Here is a 7,320-nt window from a genome sequence, read left to right on the forward strand (position 1 = left end):
ATTTATTTGTGAATATTGTGGTGCACATGAGTGAGACTTTGGTTAGAGCAGATTCTGAGGAGTGGGGCTGCTGGGTTACAGGGTACATGTATTTTCATCTTTACCAGATCACTTACATATTTTTCAATTCTGAAAATGTTTCTCAGGGAAGCAGTGCTGTATCTGGGATAGAGGAAATGAGGGATGCCTGCCCTTGCAGTCTGACTGGCCTACGTTCGGTCCTCCAAACTTGTCCCCTCTAGCCCAGCCATCCTGTCCCCTCTGGCACTCACAGGCTGGTGCCTCTCACAGCAGGTTCCTCTCCAGCCTCCCTACTTCGGTGATGTAGTTGGGTGAGAGTGGGAGGAGGCTGAGAATGAGGAAGTGAAAACCAAACATGAGGGCCACAGAGAAGTCCGGTCCACAAACCTCAATGTTTCAGCAGCACACTCCATGGGAGAGGAACGTGCAGGATGCCTGTGGAGCACACCTATCAGGCACCAAGCCTACAGGTGCCAAGGTGTGCCACTGGACAAGCCGCCGCTCTGCACTAGGCTCCTGCACGTAAGTCACTCCACATAATCCACACCCCAAACCCGTGAGGTAGGTGTTATCATCCCATGCCACAGATGAAGACACTGAGACACACAGACACTGAGCAACTGGCAATATAGTACAACAGTTAATAGTGTAGGATCTGGATTTGTTTAAATTGGGTTTAAATTGTGGCTTCCCTACTTACTGGTGCAACACTGGGCCGGTTACCTTCTTTGGCCTCAGTTTCCTCATCTGTAAAATGCGGTTAATTCACTTACAGGGTTATTGAGAGAGTTAAAAGAGATAATGTGTAGAAGGAGCTTAGCAGAGTGCCTGGCACAAAGGAGGAATGAACAGAACTGTGAAATAGGAACTATGGAGTTCCAAGGTTGACAGCCAGGACAAGGTGGGAGTGGGAGGGAACAACCCATCTTGGCAAGCTGGGAGCAGGCCATCAAGCTGACGGTGCAGATCGGTGCTGTGTGAGGACTCAGTGCAGTGCTGGCCTGGTTGACTCTGAAACGTGGCAGGCAGTCCTGCCACCCTGGCACCTTTGCTCAGAGCTCTCTACCTATCTGTGGCTGCCTCAAAGGGCAGTGATTCCTGACAGGGAGCAGCTGGATCCCTGCACATGAGGAAGCTTCAGCCCAGCTTCAGCACTGGCCCGCAGAGGCCGCATTGGCTGGCAGCAGCAGTGGCAGCCAATGGGCAGCGAAGGCTGTTGCTAAGGTCACTGGTGAACCTTATTTGGCGACATTGGGCTGACCCTGCATTCACCTCTGAGAACTCTGGGAAACGCCAACCACAGATGTGAAGTGAACGTCTCAAAACCACAACTGCATTTCCTTTGAGAAAAGATTCGGCTCTCCTCTCCAGCCTGCCTCTCTCGAGCTGGATGCCTTTTGTACAGTGGCTTGCAACCTCAAGAGAGAAGAGCCTTGGCGGGGGAGTCGGCTACACACCCGTCCTGGGCAGGCCTCTCCCGCCCCTGGGAGAGGGCAGGGGCTACTGCACAGGCGGCCCCAGGACCCACCAAGGACCTGAAAGGCTTCTGTTCTTGCCCCAGCAGCTGCCGACCTCCGGCCCAAGCCTCCCTGCACACACCCTCAAGTGTTCCTGGACCCACTTCCTGTAGCCTTGGGAAGCTGCTGGTATGAGGAAGACCCATGGCACGCAGGGAGGAAGTGGGCCTTGCCCAGGCCCTTAACATCTGCACCGGCCACACTGTTTCAGTGCAGCCTACAGCTCAAACGGTTGGCGGTTTCAGTTTTTCACCTTCCTTTGGTGCATCTTCTAGCTTAACATTAAATAAGTAAAACTGTTGCCCCACCCCAGACACATGTGGGAGGGAAGCCGTGCCTTCAATATTTCCAAAATAATACTCCCCTCTTTCCTCATATTCGTACAGCACCTTCGAGTCTGGGAACTGTGCTCATATCTGCCATCTTGTTGCATCCTCACAAGCCTTGCTAAGGTAATCATAGCTTAACAATGACTGAGCCCTCACCAGGTGTCAGGAACATGAATTAGCTCATAGAATCCACTATAATTGTTCCCACTTGACAGAAGAGAAAAATGAGGCAAAGACAGATTCAGTAAGTGACTCAAGGTCAATTACTAGTCTGTAAAGGCAGAGCTGAGATTTTATCCCAGATAGCCCAATTCCAAAGTCTGCCCTATTATCTTCTGTTATATTGCCCCTCAAGGCATATACACAAGAACAAATCCTATTTATGGATGAGAATGAGGCTGAGAAGAAGAAAAGGTGTGGGGCCTGACATGAGGGCTGCTTCCCGTGTCCACATCTCCTCCTGCAGGACCATTCACTGGCATCCTTCTTCTGCCCCCCTCTTTTTTTTAGTCACTCACACCTCCCCCTCTTCCCCGCACCCAACCCCAGCTTGTCTCCTCCTGACCCACAGGCTATAAGTGGCCTTTCTTGGGACTTCCCTGGCGGTCCAGTGGTTAAGACTCTGCACTTCCACTGCAGGGAGCGCAGGTTCGATTCCTGGTCGGGGAACTAAGATCCTGCATGCCGTGTGGCCAAAAATAAAAAAATAAGAATAAAAAATATTATAAAGTGGCCTTTCTTTTCTGGGTAGCCCAGGGAGACAGGTGTCCTGGCCTGCTGGGAAGAGGCGATGTGAGCCCATCTGTCAGGTAAGGGGGGCAAAGCCAGGGCCATGGAGGGTGAGTGACAGAAGAACGCCACACCTCCCACCTCCTCCTGCTAAGCCTTTGCCTGTACACGTGGGGCAGTTAAAGCATTCCATGGGCAAGGGCCTGGGGACTGTGGGCAGCAGAGCTGGGGCGTCTATCTGTCCACCGCATCCTCAGCTAAAGGCACTCTGAGGGCCTGGGGTGGGGTCTGGACACTGAGATATGCCAGTGCGTGTCCCTTGCTGGAGTGCTGTCTTTCTACTGGGCACTTCAGGCTGCCCTCACTCATGGAACATACATTGTTTTGTGCCCCTACCAAGAGTCAGGCACTATTCAAAGCATCAAAGATACAGCAGTAAGGGCTTCCCTGGTGGCGCAGTGGTTGGGAGTCCGCCTGCCGATGCAGGGGACACGGTTCATGCCCCGGTCTGGGAAGATCCCACATGCCGCGGAGCAGCTGGGCCCATGAGCCATGGCCACTGGGCCTGCGCGTCCGGAGCCTGTGCTCCACAAAGGGAGAGGCCACAGCAGTGAGAGGCCCGCGTATCACAAGAAAAAAAAAAAAAAAAAAAGATACAACAGTAAATAACACAGACCATGTTTCAGGCCTTGAGGAGTTTAGTTCCAATGAGGGACACAGACGTGAGGCAAATAATTACACGAATAGCTGGAAAACACAGCATGCTTTGAGAGGATACTCCTTCAGGGTACTAATCAAAGAAGGAGTGTGTGGGATTGGGGGCTGGGGAAGCCAGGACGGTGTGGAGTTAGCAGGTAGGGACAGTTCCTGGCCCCTATCCCACTGCCCTCCTCTCCCCCGCATTCCTGTCCCTTCAGGAAATCTGCTTCCATGAAAGCTGCTCTGCTAAGTATCTTCAAAGTTGCCTCAAGCGGTGCTTTTGCAGCAGCTGCTTTTAGTGTTTGTGCCTGGGTGAGCACAAACTCAGGTGTGTGTGGTGTAGGAGACCAGAGGGGAGGGCAGATTAGGGTGTTTGATCTTTGATCCTCAGCTAAACTCAAGCACCTCCATTCCTCATCAAAGTCCTACGTGTGCATGTGGGAGAGCCCCGGCGGGGCAAGGTGGGTGAAGGTAGCCAGCGGGGCACGAAGCTTCTGGGATGAAATGCTGTTATGAAATGTTCAATTCTGAGAAGCGTTTTCAGAATTAAACATTTTCAGGTTAACTGAGAGCCAGAACCCTTCCTAAAGTACCTCTGAAAATAGCTGTTCAGCATAAAGCATGAAATTAGCTTTTGCTGGAGAGGAAGCCCTCCAGGGCTGACGGCAGCCAGCCAGCCTTGGGGAAGTGGGTGCAGCGCTGTGGCCATCCTTGCTGGCACTGCCCGCCTTGCAGGCTGCCGTCGCAACCCTGCATCAGTGTGCCCACTGCTAGGCTCCTTAAGGAACACCTTGCTGCCTTCACTAAACATGCTTCTCTCCCCTCTTCTGCTTCTTTCTCCCTCAGGGACTCTCCTTGTGGAAAAGAAACCCCAGCTCTTTGGTTGTGAGGCTGTGATTTCCAGTTTCATTTTCCGGTTTCCGTTTAGAAGCTGTTCTGCCAGCTCTCCACTCATCATGCCCCAGGGCACCAGAGGAGCTGAGGGGCAAGAAAAAAGTGTTCCAGCCAGTACCCTGCTCCCTGGGGCTCACAGAGGGTGGGGACTGGCTGAACCCCAGGTAGGGGAGGTTGTTAAAATGCAGATTCCTGGCTCCCCAGTCTCTGAGGTGGTAGATTTGGGCCCTTTGATTCTGATGTGGCCTGTGGACCCCACTAGGACTCACAGCCTCAGAGACCATCAAAACAGCCAGAGCACAGCTGAGCACAGCCCAATCACTCCCCAAGGCTCTTACCACAAGTGCTTGTGAAACTTTGTTCCCCCTTCCCTGCCTGGTGTTGGACACATTTCAGATGTCAGCTCTTTGGGGCTGGAGGTCTGCAGGAAGCCCAGGTCATGGTCCTCACATAACCCCCTCTCTTCCTCACACTCCAAATTTCCTTTTAAGATGCTAATTTGTAATATGCATTAATAGAAACAAAAGAAAGATTCTATTAAGAGCCCTTATGTCCTTTTGCTCTGTCCCTGCTAATTCCAAAAAGGATTTAAGGACATTTACATCTGTATTTTCCCCTGTGTGTGTGTGAGACAGAGACTGACTGTGTGTGGGGTGGGTTTTCCGATGCACCCTTACCCTGGTTTGACCTTGGAGCAGGTGGTCAGGTCCCCAAGCCTGGCAGATGTAGACCTTTGTAATCTCTGGGGCAAATTTGTTCTTCAGTGTTTCTAGTATCACTTTTTGATCAATCATTAATCAAAGTTGCAGTAAAAAGATAATCTCAGGACTGGGCTATAAAGGTCCTGGTTAAAACCTTAAATAAACCCTTCCGTGGAGGCCTCAGAGCCAAGAGAGAAGGGTCTCACGTTTGTGGCTGGATTTGGAAACAAATGAAGGCTGGGCACAGACATGAACTTCAGTCACCTGAGTGGCTGTGGCCTCTTGCTTCACCTCTCACTGCCAATGAAGCTGGCTATGTCCTGGCTCCTGGACCAGGTGGCAAAGCTGGGGAAGGAGTTTGCCCAAATGTCTGGTAACAAATGTAGGGGCCTGGGGGCACTTCTACAAGGCGTGACAGCTGTGGCATGGCCCTGGGGCCAGGCCTGATGGCAGCCCCCTCAGCCCACAGAGCCCATGTGGTGGAGGGCACCCTGATCTCTGATAGCTTGGCTCATTCCTGCTGACTCACTGCTGTGCAGGGCAGAGTGGTGCATGGGGTAAAGAGGGAGGCCCACTTCTCAAGGGAGGAAGAGAGGAAGAGGCTGCTCCTTCCAGGGCCCAGCAGGGGTAGAGCCTATGGGGCCTTCACTATTCTCCAAGCTCCCTCACAGTGGAGAGGGTAGATCTGCTCATCAGGGCATGAGGCCACAGGCTCTTGACTGGCTGCAGAAGCTGAATCTAGGAGTAAGAATCAACAGGGATAATGTGAGGTCCAGCACCAGGTCCAAGATGTAAGGACACCAAGGCAGGACATGGGGACCTGGGCCAAGGGCAGCCTTGATCAACAGGCTTAGGGTTTTAGCTGTCAGTAACCTTTGCAGGAACCACAACAACTGCATCATCCAAGAGAGCTGACATGCTCAGATGGACGTATCTAAGACGTGCAGTACCTGAGAAAGTGGGAGAGGCAATCACTGTTCTCTCCAACCCCTTCCAACATATTACTGAGCCTGCTCTGTACCATATTTTCAGACATATGGAAGGAGTGGATATTTTCAGAGCAGCGTAACCCTAGAGGTACAGGGCAGTGAAATTAGGTGTGAGAAGTATTTCAAAGGATTGATGTCCAGAACAGGGATAACCTTGTTTTGGATGGCTGGAAGGGAGGAAGCAGTATCAATGGGAACAGTCAAGAGACAGACGTGAGGAGACTTTCTATAGGTCCAGCGTGGTCTCCAAATATAGATACACACAGACACACACACACACACACACACACACACTTCTGTTTTAAGAGAGAGAACAAGAAGGGAATGGAAGACACACACTGAAATTTTAACAGCGGGCTTTCTCTACCTGGAAAGATCATGAATGATTTGAATTTTTCCCTTTTGTGCTTATCAGTAGTTTCTAAAATGTCTGTAATATATACAAATTACTTTTTTATGGCAAAATATACATAAAATTTGCCATTTTAATCATTTGTAAGTGTGCAATTCAATGGTATTAAGTACATATACATTGTGGTGCAGCCATCACTACCATCCAGCCCCAGAATTTTTTCATCATCCTCAACATAAACTCCAAACCCAGTAAACTAATTCGTCATTCTCTCTTACTGCCAGTGGTTGGCAACCACCTTTCTCCTTTCCGTCTCTATGAATTTGACTATGCTAGGTACCTAAGTGGAATTGTACAATATTTGCCCTTTTGTGTCTGGCTTATTTCACTTCTTAGCATAATGGTTTTCAAGGTTCATCCATGTTGTAGCATGTGGCAGAATTTCATTCTTTTTTAAGGCTGAATAATATTCCACTGTGTGTGTATACCACATTTTGTTTATCCATTCATCTGTCAATGGACACTTGACACTTGGATTGTTTCCACCTTTTGGCTATCGTGAATAATGCTGATATGAATATGGGTATACAAATATCTCTTTGAGACACTGCTTTCAGTTCTTTTGGATATATAGCCAGAGGTAGAAGTGCTGGATTATATTGTAAGTTTATTTTTAATTTTTTGAGGAACTGCCATGCTGTTTTCCACAGTGGCTGTACCATTTTACATTCTTACCAGCAGGGCACGGGGGTTCTAATTTCTCCACATCTTCACCAACACTTGTTATTTTTCTTTTCTTTTTTTTCTTTTTTTTTAAAAATTAATTAATTTATTTTTGGTTGTGTTGGGTCTTCGTTTCTGTGCGAGGGTTTCTCCAGTTGCAGCGAACAGGGGCCACTCTTCATCGCGGTGCGCGGGCCTCTCACTATCACGGCCTCTCTTGTTGCAGAGCACAGGCTCAGTAGTTGTGGCACACGGGCTCTAGTTGCCCCGCGGCATGTGGGATCCTCCCAGACCAGGGCTCGAACCCGTGCCTCCCGCACCGGCAGGCAGATTCTCAACCACTGCGCCACCAGGGAAGCCCCCTTT

Source organism: Hyperoodon ampullatus (genome assembly GCF_949752795.1).
Source record: "Hyperoodon ampullatus genome assembly, chromosome: 4".
NCBI classification, from domain to species: domain Eukaryota; kingdom Metazoa; phylum Chordata; class Mammalia; order Artiodactyla; family Ziphiidae; genus Hyperoodon; species Hyperoodon ampullatus.